The 18,020-nt window shown below is 34.4% G+C and overlaps 1 long non-coding RNA gene across 3 annotated transcripts; it reads right to left on the bottom strand.

Annotated features, from left to right (window-relative positions):
* Nucleotides 1–1,254: 1,254 nt before the first annotated feature.
* On the bottom strand, nucleotides 1,255–4,539 carry LOC113333742. Of its 3 annotated transcripts, XR_003352294.1 has the most exons (9): nucleotides 4,315–4,539; nucleotides 3,722–3,862; nucleotides 3,374–3,517; nucleotides 3,013–3,196; nucleotides 2,814–2,919; nucleotides 2,521–2,635; nucleotides 2,176–2,223; nucleotides 1,712–1,810; nucleotides 1,255–1,628 (listed from the first exon to the last, which is right to left on the bottom strand). It is a non-coding gene; the product is annotated as an uncharacterized LOC113333742 (long non-coding RNA). The 3 variants fall into 3 exon arrangements; XR_003352293.1 differs by having other exon boundaries at nucleotides 1,712–2,223; XR_003352295.1 differs by having other exon boundaries at nucleotides 1,712–2,223; nucleotides 3,022–3,196.
* Nucleotides 4,540–18,020: the final 13,481 nt, after the last annotated feature.

Below are 18,020 nucleotides of genomic sequence, written 5' to 3'. Positions count from 1 at the left end.
CTAGTTGTAAACTATGGTCATCCTCTCCTTCAAACCTTTATAGGTTTGGCGACTAAAAAGACTTCTCTTGGAGATTCGTGAAACCAGGTTCGACTATCTTTATCTTGATAGTTCGTGTATCCTGATCTTACTACTGATTATTGAGTCTCACTCCAATCAGGTAAGATTGATAAAATCTCAAAGTTCTTCGTCTCAGACTTTGTGATTCCACAAGTTAATTCCTCTATATTCTATAACTATTCTTTGTTGAAATCGGAGTAGGTTTTACTTGTGGGGTGAATAATAATCTAGGCTGCTCTTTGAGACTCGTAAATACCAAATTTTAAGGTTTGCTAGACCTAGTCTACTGCAAACGATTTCCTATCTCACATTGATCTAACGATAAGAACAGAAATCACATATAGGCTTCTTTATGGGAGGCAGATTGGTTTAAAGTCTTTACCTAGGTTGAAGCAACTCATACGATGTAAAGGAACTCAACTAAGGGAATGAATTGCGCAGAGTCTTGCGAGATTCAAGAAGCGTAAGGAGCGCGATTGTAACTGAATTACGATGACGGTGGATTCGATCTCAACTACATTCGGTCCGAAGTTTTGATAATATGCTAGAATCTGTAACGGCTTAATAAAATTTGGTGTTCAAGTCTAAACAAGGTCCAGGGGTTTTCTACATTTGCGGATTCCTCGTTAACAAAATTCCTGGTGTCTATGTTATTTCTTTTCCGCATTATATTGTTTATTTATATAATTGAAATGTCACAGATTGTACGTAAAATCAATCAAAGTAGATACGTCCATCTTAATTGTTGGATACGACTTGATTGATCTTGGATATTGATCTTTGGAATCGTCCAAGTACTCTCACGGTATAATCAGGTTCACGGACTTGTCTCCGTTTACATATTGATTGTGAGAGAAAGAGATAGAAACTCTTGATATGATTCCTGATTGAGATTCATTAAGTTGTAACTCTCGGAACTATATTTGAGTTAATTTAATCCATATAGATTGCTACGAAAAAGTTGATGGTGTATTTTGGTACCCCGCATTTTCAAAACTTAAATCTAAAATCGAATCATGTTAAAGTCCGAGTAAACAATACTTTATTTACAGCTACTCTAAGTCAGATCAATTAATGTCGCCGCCGACGTGGACTTGTTTTTAAGTTAGGTTCTAGATTTATTCTTTGTAAATGTTATGTTAGTTTATATTTTACTAGTAGAGGGCACGTGCTAACGCACGTGTTATTTGAGTTTAACAATTCATACTTTTATTTAATTTTTAGAAACATAGGAACAAAGAAAGTATGTACACGGTTACAAAAGAAAAGAAGAAGAAGAACGGACAGGCCAAATTTGGCTAGAATACGAGCACTTGAACTCAGTGAGCAACCTTTCTTGCACCAACCAGATATAGAATGACTTCAGCGAGAAGGACTTGTTGTCTGTCTTCCACTTAACCATTCACTGCCCAACAGAAAGAGGAGGAGGAATCGAGCCAATACAGTGTACAAAAAACCAATTAGGCAACCTGGTCTCTTTGAACTTCAGCTGCTTTCCTTCTCATTGAAGATCTCCGAGATGGAACTATCTTTGAGGGCCCTCCGGAATCCAGATCCTTCAAGTCCTTCTAAAATAAAACATATATCATTCAATAACTTGGCTTACAAAGAGAAACAGAGTAAAGCGAGGAAGAAAATGAGAGGTGCTAACCTCGCTTTTCACAACCATCATCCTTGAGATCATTATTCTCAGCAGGACACATATAGTATCCCAATTCAGAGATGTTTTGTTTCATCAATAAAATTGTGGCTGCCAAATATATAGGTAACAACCAAGTTGGATAGACAAATATTTCAATGGAAAACGTATTTATTACTTCTTTTGGCTGTTTGCACCATTTTTTATTGCACGTGGTTGCAGATTAGAACAAACTAAGTGATACCAAGATCAAGCTAACAAAGAACAAAAAGAATAACCAAATAAATAAATGGAAGCAGATGATAGGCTGGCCTCTTACAACAGCTAACTCATACTCATGCTTAGATATGAACGCGTTACTAACTCTGCATTTTTAAAGTCCCATAACACAGAGTGGAGGTCTTTTTAGGTTTTCTAAATCACACTTAGGTTTATGTTTTAGTTTTGTAGAGACCAAAGCTTAAGTATTTTCATACCTCAATCTGCAATATTTGTTTGTGAAAATTTAATGGTTGTAGGAACCCCTGCAAAAGGAAAACAATTTTGGCAAAAATCAAAATTTTAAGAAAAAATCAAGAAAACTAAAAGGAAGCCGCGACTGGAACATCAACTGAATTAAGGTTGAGTTGATTTGACCATAACTTGACTCAAGTAAAAGCCATTAACCTAGAATAATATTTTATTAATAGCGTTTTTCTGCTCGCCGTCAAGATTATATGAAGAATTTATGACACTTGCAGTAGTAAACACGAAGCATCATTTAAAGTAAATACGATGAGAAGATTACATAGAAAATTGAAAGATATAAACACGAAGATTACCTCCATGTTTGATCATAGCATCATTCGCAGTAATTGAACTTCATCAATTAGCGACATGCTTCCAATATTTGGCTCCCATAATCAAGAAGATAAGCAACTTGAATTACTCTAGAACCTGCAACCAAAATTAAGAAGACAATTCTTGAACACTTCAAATATGACTAAGATCAAACTACAAAAATCAGTACATACTTACCTGCACTCTAAACCTAAGCCTACTGCATTGTGGTCTGTTGATGCTAAGTAACACCATAAACAACAACAAAGTCAAATAATAAGAAACAGGGGTTTACCTAATAAGAGATCCTTAAACAATCAGATACACCTTTTCTCATGCTGGAAATATCTCCGTGTCTGTTGATGCTAAGTAACACCTTGTCTTCCTTTCCTCTCACGGTACTTCATTATAATTTATAAGAGAACTAATTCATAAACATCCAAACGCAACAAATCTACCAAAACAAAAAAAAAGTCAGAATCTAGTTCACTTACAATGGCTACCTTGGTACGGTTAGTTTCTTGTCTGCTGCTATTGATGTTGGGTTCAACATCATTACCCATAACCTGTGCAATGTCCACCACCATCACCAATAAACTGCGAGGCCGCCTGATGCAAGCTTCAGAACTCATCCTGTGGGAATCATCGAGAAGTGTCGGCTGCCAAATTTTCTGGAACCTTAAAAACAAAAGAAGAACTACGATTAGCAATTTGCTCAAGCAAATCAAACTGGTTTCCCTTATACAATCCCTGAGCTGGCGTGCCTAGGAACAGAATTGTGAACATATTATGTTCTTATTACTACCGTTAAGTACAATTCATGGATTTAAGGTTGATGTTAAAACAAAATCTTACCTCTACGTCAGATTTGGGGTAGGTTTGCTATTAGGATTAAAGAACCTACATTGAGATTAGTTGCTTCACCGTATAGGGAAGGTGTTTGCATTTACCATTTAAGGACTAAAGTAGATTGCTCCCAGTTCTAATATAGGAAATCACCTATAAAAATACCACTTTATTAGATACATTATTAGGTAGAATCACATTAAAATTTCACAAAAAATAACTGAAAAGGAGCTCAAAGTAATTAACTTTAGAATGTTCTCTACCGCTGACCTCTCTGGTTTTCTGCACTGCAAAAATCCTTACCTGGCTAAAGGTATAATCTATGTGAATTGCAGAAGATATCCAAAATGAACTTACCAAAAACCGAAAATCCATCTACCACTTCGCGTAGCTTTCTTCGAAAGTTTCGCTTCATCTGAGTTCTCTTCAGGTTCCCTCCAATGAAGTTGTGTTTCAGCTTCAACAACAGCCTTTATTCTCTTTTCAATTTCCACAACTCTAGGAAAATTAAAATGTGACCCAAATATTAAACTACAACTTCTTTTCCACTAAAATCTCAGATCTTGTACACATTAGCTCTAAGGACTTAAACTAATCAGGACCCAAAAGTCTCCCCTCAACAAAAGAGACTTCTTTGTGACATTTCTACAAATGGTTACCATGCATTAGTATGACAGAACTTTATATGCTTTGTACGGAACCTTAAGAAAAATCTAATCATTTTTTACAAAAATAGGAACTCTTCGTGACAATTCTACAAACACTTATCGTGCATTAGTATAGCAGAATTTGACTTGCTTTTGTATTATGTATGGAACCCTAAGAAAAATCCCATCCATTTCTACAAAATAGCTCAAACGGACTATGGGTTAGATTCATATTGAATACAAAGAAAGAAGAAAGTTGCGTGAGAGTGCAAGGACTAACATACAACCCTAAAAAAATTATACCTTGGTTTTCGGATTTCCCACTTTTGCAAATAGAAATTGAGCTCTTGGTTTAAATTTAAAATTGAGACTTGAGAGGAGAGGAGAGGGTGGAATTTGAATTTTGAATTTCAAACTGCTTCCAAAATGTGCTAACAGGTAAGGACCGTAGGGTAAGTATAGGTTTTTATCCTTTGGTTTTTAGAGATACAGTTGACAAAACAACCCGCACATTATTTTGATTTCGTTTTTCTGTGTATGGTATGGACATTTCAGTCAAAAGCTCTTATTTGGCCTCTTGGCATTATAATAGTAAATTATTAGATTTATTTTTTTCTTTATTCTATTATAGATTTTATTCTTTGGGTAGGAAGAGATGTCGCGAGAAACAGCAGGAGCAGTGGGAGGTTTGGCAACTGAAGCTCCAAAAATCATATTGAACGAGAAGGAATGGCAATTCGAAAGAGAAGACAAAAAAGCATATTTTGAATATGTGCTAATAAACGGTGGAAAAGTGATGGATACTGTTAAAATCTTTGTTCCTTCTAGCAAAAGAGGTCAAGGTCTTGCTTCCATTGTCTCACATGTGAATCCTCTTAGATTTGTGCTCGTGGACATGCTTAGTGTCGACCAAAGTAAATTTTTGCTCAACATATCAATAACCTGTTTTGTTTTTGATTTGAATGTGAACGGACAACTCAGCTTCTTATATTCATCAATTTCCTGTTGTGTTGTCGGTGTTGCCTTCATTTTGTAAACAAAACCGATAACAACGGTCGGTACTGGCTTCATTCGATAAATAAAACCAAAAACAACAGTCGGTGTTGTATCCATACTCCTACCAATACCGACTGCTCACCTTAACTTAATTTTGATAACCCGTAATAGGGGCGGCATGATTTATTAGAGGGACGGCATTTTAATGGGACAAAAAGGGTCATTACATGATCATTCAAGGTGTCCCTTATAAAAAAAACTGGAAATAACAAATTAACCCTCATAATTGATAACCTAGTTTAGTGATGATAATCAAGTTTAATGTTAATGATTAATTTCACTTATATTAACTCAAAATCAAAACAAAATCAGATTTTAGAGTTTAAAAAAAAAATTGGAGATGGTAGAGAAGTTTTAACCCGAAGGTGAAGGTCAATCTCAATCAATTGAAGAAATTAACCAACAAGTGAAAACCCAATGTCTGAAAATGACCAGGTATACTTCTAAATTATTCCCAACTAGCTTTTTGTTGCTCAAATACGTAAAAAAAATTCAATTTCTTACATTTTCAGAGCTAATTACGGTTGGCATTTTGCTTGTAACCAACCGTAATTCATAGTTACGGTTCGTAAAAGATGAACTACCCACCGTAACTGGTTAAATTTGGGGAAAACCCAATTGTAAAACCAGTTACGGTTTACTAAATGCTCGATACGAACCGTAACTCAGTTACGGTTGATAACCAAATGCTCGATACCAACCGTAGCTGAGTTACGGTTGGTAAATAAAAATGGTTACCAACCGTAACTGAAGAAAATTCTCAGATATAAGAACATATGGTTGGTAATTGAACTATTACCAACCGTAACAACATCAAATTCTCCAGTTACGGTTCGTAATAGAGTTAAAATCAACCGTAACTCACATAAACCCAGAAATTTGAATTTCAATTTTCACCTAAAACCCTAATTTCTGATAGAAATTAAACTTAAATCGAACAAAATAAACTAAACCCTAACTGGGTTTTTCATAACATACCTCATATAAGTCATTATACTTGATTAATTTTCGAATCGCTGATTAATCGAAGACGATGAAATTTTAAGTTTTAATGGAGGTTATGGTTGATGGGAGGAGAAGAGAAGAAGAAAGAAAACAGATTTTCAATTTAGCTTTGATTTAGGTTAAAACATGGGGAATGTAATCTAGACAATTTACAAAACCATTTGGACACTCCCTAACCAACTAGAGGGACACTATTATCATACTGCCGCCCCTCTAATAAACCATGCCGCCCCTATAACTAGATACTAATTTTGACCTAGTTTTTGTTTAAAACCTAAACAATCTAATCATAACATAACAAATTAACATTAAGGACGAAGAGATTATTGGAATCGCCGACTAATGGACGACTAAATGAACAAGATGTGGAAGAAGAAAACAAGAACAGGAGCAGTCGGGCTTTTGAGTGATTAGGGGATACCAACTTAAGAGAATTTAGTTTTTTTAGTTTTTCTTTTTAGTTTTTACTAGGTTAAAGGACGATACTGACATTTCAGAATTAGAAAAAATATCCCCTTAGCCAAAATCCATCCCCATATAACTGTGAGTATCCCCCAATTATGGGTTATTTTTTTATTGCTTGTCCGATGTGCGAGTCTTCAACCTTGATAATTCCTTGTGATGCAGAAAAGCTCCACCTTTACTACAATTTATTCTCGAAATTATATAGTGATTATTCACGTTCCACCATTATCATGTTCCGTTTAATGATGTATAATTTCTTAATGTTGTGGCAGAATAAAGAAGTAAACGATATATTCAGAAGGTTGTTGCTGCCTATGACTATAAAATTGTTTAAGGTGTGCTCAGCCATCAACTCAAGCAGTTTGTGGTAGATGGAAACAAGATTTTACTCGGTATCCTGATACCATAGTCAATGATGCACGATTTCAGGAGAATTAAGTTTACGGTTAATTGATTTTTAGTACTTACATTTTGTCCAAAGTTAGTGTTTGGTAAAACATTTGTCCAACTTAATGGTTGGTACCTCGATATGACGTTGACTTCCATTGACTTGATTAAGTCCAAAATTAATTAAATTAAAATCTTACACAATATTATATATTTATTCATTTTACCATCCCACTCTTCATTTACTAAACGTTTACATCACCACTTCTGAAATCACCATCAACACCTACCGATGCCACTACCATCGCCACGTAGAACATAAAATCAGACCATCTCTACCATAACCACCCCGTACCACCACTATAACATTTAACTCATTGATATCTTACAACTGATGATTTTCACAATATATAATTTTGAACCATTTAAAAATCTTAGGTAGAACTGGTAAGGAACTTATGTCGAGCATATAATATGCCTCTCAACTGTTACTCTTGTTATCTCCATTTGGTTCTAGTTCCCTGCAAACAATTCAGATCTAAAATAATCCCATGCTTCTTCATCGGGCACAAATACCAAATCAGTTCTCAATCCACACCATTTATGACCAAAAGCTAACGGCAGCGAAATAAATTCTTGACTGGTTTTTCGGCAATAAAATCAACCTAAAACAATACTAATCCAACAAAAATCCCATTCAAATCCCTGTATCAAACTCGAACAGACCCATCTCCTATTCCTTCGCTTTAATTTTTTTTTCATTTCCATTAAATCTCTTCGATTTCTATGGTTGATATCATATATTATCACACACAAAGTTTGAGGGTCGGAAGTGTTGGATGGTAAAATACTTAAATGATTCTGACATCTGAAAAAATATAGAGAATAGCATCGTTGAAGGGAAGTTGTAAAGATTAGAGATTTTATGGATCTGAGGATAATTTGAGGTCATCCATCACCATCTTTTATCGGAAGTAGTAGCAACAACTATTCAACTCAAAACTCCTCACAAAACTCAAACACTTATCTTAATTACACGCTATCCACAACCAAATCGATGGCATCAAGTACCCAATCCTATCCTGTATTCTCGGCTTCGCACTCGAGTTTGAGGAGAAATAAACTCTTCCATCTTTTCTTTCTTCTTTTTACGTCGGAGGCGGAAGAACAATAAAAAAAAATATTGATCTCTTATCGTTGGCTTAATGGTTTCATCAAAGTCGTTGGATCTTAAGCCACTTCAGGGTATATTTAGGTCACCATTAGTTTCTTTGAGTACTTTTTATGTAGAGTTCTTGTAGAATGAGGTACTTGTAAGGTACACATCGTTTATGACTTCGAGGACGAAAACCTTAGGGCGTTTTAATGATCATTGGAGAATCTGCAACAGTCATGCCTTGCTACTCCGAAGGATTACTTCGCTCAACTATTATTTACGTTGTGAATGTGTGACGGTTTATTGGTTGGTACAACTTTATATTTCAGTATACATCTTATTATATGTTTATGTTTTATCTGTTTTCCGTGTTTTCTCGGTTTTCTATAAGACCTGCATTGTCTTCAATTCATGTTAGTGATTACTTGAAAGTTAGTTGTTATTTCTACTTGGCACCCCTTTTAGGGATGATCACCCAAGTTCCACTTTTAGTTTCATAGACAGATCAAGTTGTGCACGTGATGATAGTCTCTCAAGTTTTGGAAGCTTCGAGGAGTTGAGGACGTTAGTTGGTTAGCTTCTGCTATGTTTAAATTGTTGTATATTCTATTTGCAAACCAAATCACTATTATATGTGTATCATCTGAGAGGGATTCTTGTAATTACTTCAGAGAGGGTTTAGATTTGGGTTAATCTTTGTTTAAAAATTCTAAATTTGTTCTTAAATAGATGTTTTAGATCCTTAGTGCCTCATTATAAAGTTGATCTCTTGGATTAGTAAGCTTCTAGCTTTTGGGGGGCTACAGATACAATGATTAAATGTTGAATGAAAATGTTATTCTGAATTTGAGTTTAAGTTTCAGTTTCATTAGAGTTTCAGGTTGAGTTCCATTTGAGTTTAATTTGATGTTCAGTCAGATCATTTCAGATTCTGCAGGCATTTCAGCAAATCTGAATCTATATTTTTTTTAAAATAAGAATTTAAATCTACGACTGATTTAATCGGTCCATACCTCTTTACTATTAAAACCGGTCGTTATACTGCGACCCACGACTTCGGGTCGTACAAAAATAAAACGCTTTATCAGTGACCCCATCCGAGACCGTTAAAACAGGTCATTTAACACGTATGTATGACTTGTTCTGGCAGTCGGGGAACTTCTATTTTCCACTAGTGTATGAGAGTCATAGAAATGCTAAACATATTTATAAAATAAGTCTTTGAGCATCTGTTAACATTACCGGGACCATCTGTGAAACGGTTCGTGAACCGTTAACCAGTTCGTGAATTCAAGGCGCAACTGTTCGTGAATCATCCATCCTTTCACGAACTCAGATGTCTACGGTTCGTGAACCGTTGGGTATTTCACAATTTCAGATTACCACGGTGAACTGTCCCATTCAGAACCCTACGGTTTGCGAACTGGTTCGCCAACCTACAATTTCAGTAGTTCTGAAAAACTTTCTTTTGATGTTGAAACATTCTCATTTGCTATATATATAAATATCAATGCTTGGGCAATTTTCAAATGATTCATATAACACCAAAATAGTTTTTGAACAATAAATTGTTTCGAACTAAGATTGCTAAGGACCAATGAACATCCATTGCTTGAACCATATTTCAAGATGTTTAACAAGACAATCTTGACTCGGAGTTTATTATTTGCAATATTAAATCTACTAGAGGTCATATGACATAGTCTCATATAGATAAAATGGTGATGCACGTGAGTAAATAGAATGGTTCAGCCTGCACACGCCTTTATTGATGAAGTTCTTCAAATGTCTTTGTTGATCTTTAGTATTCGAAGGTTACTTAATACAAACCTTTATACCTAGTCCTGGACTTGACTTAGACTAGAAATCAGGATATAGTTTTGTTCAACTAAAATTCACAATAAGCTTGAGATACCAAAACTTGTGAGTTTGACCGAGCAATGCTCTAACATGCCTATTGAAATTACAAGCATAAGTGGTATTCAATAACACTCAAGACTTAAACCATGATCCACATGCTCGAGATTTTTTGTTAACAAAGTTGTCTTAAAATTGTCCATGGGAGTTTAGCAAAGCCAAACATATTTGTAAAAATAGTCCATGAGCTTCTGCTTAAATCAGAACTGGGTAGGTATGCATACTTATGGGCAGTCCACGAACTCATGCTCTAAAGGTACGCGTACTGGGTTGAAATAAAAATAGTTCATGAAATAAATTGTTCTTAACCAAGATTGTTAAGGGTTTAAGAACATCCATTGCTTGAGTCATATTTCGAGAGATTTATCAAGACAAGCTTGACTCGAAATTTCTTCTTTGCGATATTAAATCTACTAATATATCATATGTATAAATGTGAAGGAGATCTAGGTATAAATGTGACAGTTCCGGACTCGTATGTATAGATGTCGACAGTTCCGAACTCGCAAACTGCCGACCAATATATCATAAAAGCTATAGGGATAAATGTGAAGGAGCTTATCTTATATACCACAGGTGGAAATTCTTATTTCCCATAAAAATTCATATTGACAACAAAACATTACAGGTCCTTTCCAAACAATGGAAAGATCAACAGAATCAACAGAATTATCGTAAAACAAGTTAAACAATGCATAGAATGCACAAACAGAAATGCATGAGGTTGTTAAACACAAAACTTTGTAAAAGAAAACATCAATGGTTACAAGAAAGTCAAATGTATTCCCACCTCTTTTGATGAAAAGCCACGCCTACCTCGAGATCCACGATCCATTGGTTCATCCTTTGAATCGATCATTGTTAACACTAACTGTTAATCATACAAGAACTCTAAGAATCTAGAAAAAATGGATCACAAAAGAATCATCCCAGTCTATGTAATGGTTCTAAGCCCAAGATTCACTAAACTCAGTTCATTAGCACAAGGCCTGGTCCATCTGGATCAAGTAACGGTCAACCTAACAGTCCACGTCAGTTAAAGGTCAAGTCCAGAGTCAAAGGTCAAGGTTAAGTCAAAGTACAACTAGTCAACTAAGTCAATTAAGAAACTCAGTGGGTTAACTCAGTCTACAAGACTGATTCAGGCACAATAATTTGATTCACCTAAACTGAATGATTCATACTTATTCAACGGCACAAGCCACTGATTCTATTACACCCTCATTCTTTATACATTAACATCACCTTTATCAATTCAAATCTAACAATTCACAATTATAATGCATATCTTCATATCAACATTCATTTCATGACATCTTTTAAAATTGATATACAAATATAAACTCAGCTTACCTGCAACCAGAAGTTGCAAGCCATGCCACCACAATTCCAGGGCTACAATCACTCTACTCATTACATCAGCACTACCATTTGTATTTCATACTACATCCACCTTGAATTCACAACACTAACACGAAACACATTCAATCAATCACCACTCTAACATATCTTCATTTAACTAACCCATTGAAGTGAATAACAATCTCACCATGATTGCAGTTCAACCTTACTCTCTGCAACTTTAACATCCACTGCATTACTAATCACAGTATAACATACTTAAACATTGTCTCAATATTATTTCATAAAAACAACCCATCTTCTTTACGGACATTGTCCTGTTAGAACAACTAATACTCAATAACACCACTACTGCAGTTTATCATTACCATATGTAGTTCAATTCCTTACTCAACAAAAATGCGTAACTTAACTAAGTATACTGAGAATACAATTACCTCAAATACCAACTCAGAAGTCTTCTTCTTCCGTTAATTATTCAACATCATTCTCATCTTTTTCATCTGCAACAGTTATACCCTTTCCCTGGCAGTCTGAGCAACTTCAGCTTCATCATTATACATACCAACACCATACCCATTAACAACCAAAGCATTTCCACAAATGTTCGTCGAATACACCCACATCTTTGTACCTCAAGTTCATTATCAGCATCTCTACCAGCACAGTTAGTTCTATCATCACTATCACCATTTCTTAAGCCATGTTACTCATAAACTAACACCACCTGCAACAGTTCATCACAGCCAATTCCCAATACTCTTCATGCTAACAGAATCAAACCCCAATTCTTCAATTCACTACCAAAGCATCTTTACAACCCTAATTAAACAATAACCCTTTTGTTTTATATCTATTTGTAACTCAATAAACCTATTAATTCCATTTAAACTCAGAATCAATCTGAAACCCTATATTAAATTTACCTTTTCTTTTGATTATGAATTCTCCCTCTTGAATCATCACCACAACAACATAACTGCTAAAATTAAACATCAACCCCCTTGTTATTTAACCTTCAACAACATTATATCATCGTCAAATCCACACAAACCCTAGCTTCGGAAACTCGATCTTCATATTCACAGCAGCATCAATTCCTTCTTCTCCAAATCCTAATAAACCCTAATCGTCACCACCACCATCTCTTATAGAACTCGAATCCTCTGAATTGAAATCGATAGATAGAGAAACGAAGAAGAACGAAAAAAAAAAACAGAGAACAGAAGAGAAGAAGAGGAAAGAAGGATAAGAAAGAAGAAGAAGAAAAAATATGAGTTTATCTTCTCGGTCGGTTGGGGATAAGGTCGAAAGACAAATGGTAAACGCATTCACCCAAATGATATGGGAAGACCAGGTCGGTCTGTTTGAGAAAAGACTAATCCACCCTTCATACACATCCGATGACATCTTCTTCGTCCGATATCCCACTGACACGTCCGAGTAGTCTATTCTGTATAAGTTTTCGAGATCTATTCAACGGTACTAGTTTCGTATCTAAATCGTTGTTAGATTAATTCCTATTAACCAACGTTCGTGCTAAATTAAACGGGATATTATTGGCTAATACGTCTCTTGACTAGTCTAATAGCGTTGATGAGCTTGAGGGTCCTTACATTCTCCCCACCTTATACATTTTCGTCCTCGAAAATTAAACCATCCTTCTGGTCTTCGAAAACTCCGCACCTTAGAGAAAAATCTTATCTCTGATACCAAAGCACAAACCTATACGGCTTTCTACTACTAAATTTTTTGGCTCTAGGTTCAGATGACTAGTTTCCATTTCAACGAGTCACCGGTTCTAATTACGAGAGAAAATATTCTATAAGCTTCTAATTAAATTTCGGGATCTATTAGTTCACTATTAGAAGCAAGTGTCCCTTCTATGCCTAGTGATACAAGAATGTAGTTGCCTTGTATAGGTTCGCGACGCCTGACAATGCCTGCCTACGTAACAAGTATCACCCGAACACATCAGAATTACCAACCTCACTATTCCCTAGTGCTGGATTAACTAAGTATTAATTTACTAAGATTAATTAATCTCTAAACTTTTATCTTAACTGGCGTAATTTAAAATTTTACTTCATAAATAGTTCACGTCAGTTCAAGCAATTTAATCATCAAAGTTTATTTTATTTTATTTTATTTATTATTTTTATTATTTATTTAATTAATCAATATAAGTAATCCCAATTCGATTTTTCGTCAATTTATAATGTCTGATATTCTTGACCTTACTGTAATAACATATACAAATTTTCCAAATATTATTACTATAGATTTGTTACTAGTTTAATTACTTAAATATTATTAACAACTATGTCATCATTCTCATTATTCTTAAGTTGATAGTCCAGTTTGTTCGTTAAGCCCTAATCTTCTAAATATAACTCTACATTCAAGTAAAGATTGATATAATAGATTTTATTTATTTATTCATATTGAATCCGTATTCTATAACTTGTTAAATATTGGCATTGGTAATTTATTATGATTTAATGTTTTGAGTTTGCATAAATTTATAATATATCCTAATAGTCTTTAGATTTTGCAATTAGTGTAAAGTATCCTATTAATATACGAATTTAATTTCTTTTAATTCTAATATTACACTAAGTATCCGATTACTATTATTATGGTTTCATGTATATTTGTTTCCTTTTAAAGATTTACTAATTCATTTGTTAGACTAAAGATAATTTCGATGCAAGGTTACTAACAAGTTGAGTCTTTTTATTTTATGCATTATATCCTCACCTTCTTACGTCTAAACCATAATAAGTATTATATTAACTATCTAGTTTAAACGCAAACCATTTATTTCTAATTTGTCATTAGTTTAATTTACAAAATTTAATCATAGATAAGCGCTATTAATTTTCCATAGTTTATAATTTATTATTTTCATCGTTATATATTTTTATTGCAATTTTAGTTAAGCTAAGTTCAATATGACACTAATTGATAAATGCTAATCATTACTTTATTAAAATTATTATTACTTTTATGATCATATATAATTACTATTATAATATTTTTACTACTAATATTAGTGGTCAAACTATTATTCTAACTACTCTTACAAAAATCATTGAATCCCAAAAATATTGTATTATGTAATTATAAATTGTTTACTCTTCATTTAAATCAATGCGTTCAATAAGTTTCTATGTCATTTACAAGATCTATCAACAATACCAATCTCATTATTTTTATAGTATTAGATTGTCTACGTGTTCATACTTTTTAGATTGTTTATTCTCAAATCCCTATTAACTAAAGTTATTGGTGTACTCTACAATTTTACTTCATTACACAAACAAACAACCAAACAAGCAAATCAATCGATCAAATAAATCTTTTAATTATTGGTAGCTTTTAGTTATTAAGATTTATCTCACAACCCAACCCAGTTCTAAACTAATCTAATTCTCTAACTGGCACTATCTCTCTATCTTTTCCCATATAAGATCTAATAGTGAGCTCTGATACCAATACTGTAGCGCCCCCTAAGCTAGCAGCTGACTAATCCAAGAGATTAACTAAATAAAGAGGCACTACGAATCTAAATCAAATACTTAAACTTTCAATTAAGAAATCTGCTACAAAAACTTAACCCAAAACTAAACCCGCTCAGAAATATATATACAAGAACTCCTCTCAAATGATACATATACAATAGTCATTTGGTTTACAAATAGAATATACAACATAATAAACATATCAGAATATAACCAACTAACGAAGTCAACTTCTCGGAGCTTTCGCTGCGCAACTCTGATCTATCTCTGAAACTGAAAGTGGGAATGGGTGAGCACATCATCCCTAAATGGGGTGCCCCGTAGGAATAACATTTAACTTTCAAGTAATCATAAGCAAGAGTTGGAAAATAATACATGTTCTTCCGAAACATTAAACAGTGACCAAGTCACTGAAACAAACAAACATGTATACGGACAAACTCCTTCTTCAAACAATGTATACTATGGCTGTGCAATTCTGAACTCGCAAATCCACACCTAATCGTATGTATGGATGTCGACAGTTCCGAACTCGCAAACTGTCGACCAATATATCATAAAAGCTCTAGGTATAAATGTGAAGGAGCGTATCCTATATACCACATGTGGAAATTCTTATTTCCCATAAAAATTTGTATTGACAACAAAACATTACAGGTCCTTTCTAAACCATGGAAAGATCAACAGAATTATCGTAAAACAAGTTAAACAATGCATAGAATGCACAAACAAAAATGCACGAGGTTGTTAAACACAAAACTTTGTAAAAGAAAACATCAATTGTTACAAGAAAGTCAAATGTATTCCCACCTCTTTTGATGACAAGCCACGCCTACCTCGAGATCCACTGGTTCATCCTTTAAATCGATCGTTGTTAACACTAACTGTTAATCACACAAGAACTCTAAGAATCTAGCCAAAATGGCTCACAAAAGAATCATACCAGTCTATCTAATGGTTCTAAGCCCAAGATTCACTAAACTCAGTTCATTAGCATAAGGCCTGGTCCATCTGGGTCAAGTAACGGTCAACCTAACAGTCCACGTCAGTTAAAGGTCAAGTTCAGAGTCAAAGGTCAAGGTTAAGTCAAAGTACAACTAGTCAACTGAGTCAATTAGGCAACTCAGTGGTTTAACTCAGTTTTCAAGACTGATTCAGGCACAACAATTTGATTCACCTAAATTGAATGATTCATACTTAAATGGCACAAGCCATTGATTATATTACACCCTCATTCTTTATACATTAACATCACCTTTATCAATTCAGTTCTAGCAATTCATACTTATAATGCATATATTCATATCAACATTCATTTCATGACATCTTTTAAAATTGATATACAAATATAAACTCAACTTACCTGCAACCAGAAGTTGCAAGCCATGCCACCACAATTCCAAGGCTACAATCACTCTACTCATTACATCAACACTACCATTTGTATTTCAGACTACATCCACCTTGAATTCACAACACTAACACAAAACACATTCAATCAATCACCACTCTAACATATCTTCATTTAACTAACCCGTTGAAGTGAATAACAATCTCACCATGATTGCAGTTCAACTTTACTCCCTGCAACTTCAACATCCACTGCATTACTAATCACAATACAAAATACTTAAACATTGTCTCAATCTTATTTCATAAAAACAACCCATCTTCTGTACGGACATTGTCCTGTTAGAACAACTAATACTCAATAACACCACTATTGCAGTTTATCACTACCATCTGTAGTTCAATTCCTTACTCAACAATAATGGGTAACTTAACTAAGTATACTAAGAATACAATTACCTCAAATACCAACTTATAAGTCTTCTTCTTCCGTTAATTATTCAACATCATTCTCATCTTTTTCATCTACAACAGTTATACCCTTTCCCTGGCAGTCTGAGCAACTTCAGCTTCATCATTATACATACCAACACCACACCCATTAACAACCAAAGCATTTCCATAAATGTTCGTCGAATACACCCACATCTTTGTACCTCAAGTTCATTATCACCATCTCTACCAGCACAGTTAGTTCTATCATCACTATCACCATTTCTGAAGCCCTGTTACTCATAAAGTAACACCACCTGCAACAGTTCATCACAGCCAATTCCCAATACTCTTCATGCTAACAGAATCAAACCCCAATTCTTCAATTCACTACCAAAACATCTTTACAACCCTAATTAAACAATAACCCATTTGTTTTATATCTATTTGTAACTCAATAAACCTGTTAATTCCATTTAAACTCAGAATCAATCTGAAACCCTAAATTAAATTTACCTTTTCTTTTGATTCTGAATTCGCCCTCTTGAATCATCACCACAATAACAGAACTGCTAAAATTAAACATCAACCCCCTCGTTATTTAACCTTCAACAACGCTATATCATCGTCAAATCCACACAAACCCTAGCTTCGGAAACTCGATCTTCATATTCACAGCAGCATCAATTCCTTCTTCTCCAAATCCTAATAAACCTTAATCGTCACCACCACCATCTCTTATAGAACTCGAATCCTCTGAATTGAAATCGATAGATAGAGAAACGAAGAAGAACGAAAAAAAAAACAGAGAACAGAAGAGAAGAAGAGGAAAGAAGGATAAGAAAGAAGAAGAAGATAAAATATAAGTTTATATTCTCGGTCGGTTGGGGATAAGGTCAAAAGACAAATGGTAAACGCAATCACCCAAATGATATAGGAAGCCCAGGTCGGTCTGTCTGAGAAAAGACTAATCCACCCTTCATACACATCCGATGACGTCTTCTGCGTCCGATATCCTACTGACATGTCCGAGTAGTCTATTCTGTATAAGTTTTCGAGATCTATTCAACGGTACTAGTTTCGTATCCAAATCGTTGTTAGATTAATTCCTATTAATGAACATTCGTGCTAATTAAACGGGATATTATTAGCTAATACGTCTCTTGACTAGTCTAATAGCATTGACGAGCTCGAGGGTCCTTACAACAGCTCTCTATGGTAACGATCTCTTACTACCTCTATATTACTAGTTAATTAATGGGAAATATTTTTATTAATTTGTTGAGCCTACGACTGCCCATACAAATTTTGGCGCCGCTGCCGGGGAGCGGTTATTAATTGATTTGTTATTTGTT

This window comes from Papaver somniferum, unplaced genomic scaffold (genome assembly GCF_003573695.1).
Source record: "Papaver somniferum cultivar HN1 unplaced genomic scaffold, ASM357369v1 unplaced-scaffold_133, whole genome shotgun sequence".
Classification (NCBI taxonomy): Eukaryota; Viridiplantae; Streptophyta; class Magnoliopsida; order Ranunculales; family Papaveraceae; genus Papaver; species Papaver somniferum.
The sequence above is the reverse complement of the archived record's forward strand: the minus strand, read 5'-3'. Positions and strand labels throughout refer to the sequence as shown.